The sequence below is a fragment of the Morone saxatilis genome, unplaced genomic scaffold (genome assembly GCF_004916995.1).
Source record: "Morone saxatilis isolate NCDOM2014 unplaced genomic scaffold, NCSU_SB_2.0 Contig4, whole genome shotgun sequence".
In the NCBI taxonomy this organism is placed as follows: Eukaryota; Metazoa; Chordata; class Actinopteri; family Moronidae; genus Morone; species Morone saxatilis.
Window position 1 is genome coordinate 15,343,476 of NW_023339984.1, and position 356 is coordinate 15,343,831.

The following is a 356-nucleotide window of genomic DNA, read 5'->3' on the forward strand; positions in this document are numbered from 1 at the left end:
GAAGCATCTGTTTGCATGCAGGTTTGAGTCTTAAGTCGTGTCTGTGTCTCCGTGAAGAATGTTCATGCTGTTGTAGCTTCTGTTTTCATAATCAGCTGCACTCACCTCCAAGACGCAGCGAGTCACTGCGAAAACAAACTCACCTAATTACCTGTCCCAGTCTTCTCTGGGGCTGTGTGTGTGTGTGTTCCTGAACTGCTATCTTTGTAAGGACCAATTACAGTATTACGCTTCGTGAGGACATTTTTTCTGAACCTCACTTCTTCAAAGGACTGTTTGAGGGTTGGTGTAAATTATATTTAGGTTAGCATTAAGGGGCTGGGGATGCATTATGGGCCATGAGGGTCCTCACAGGT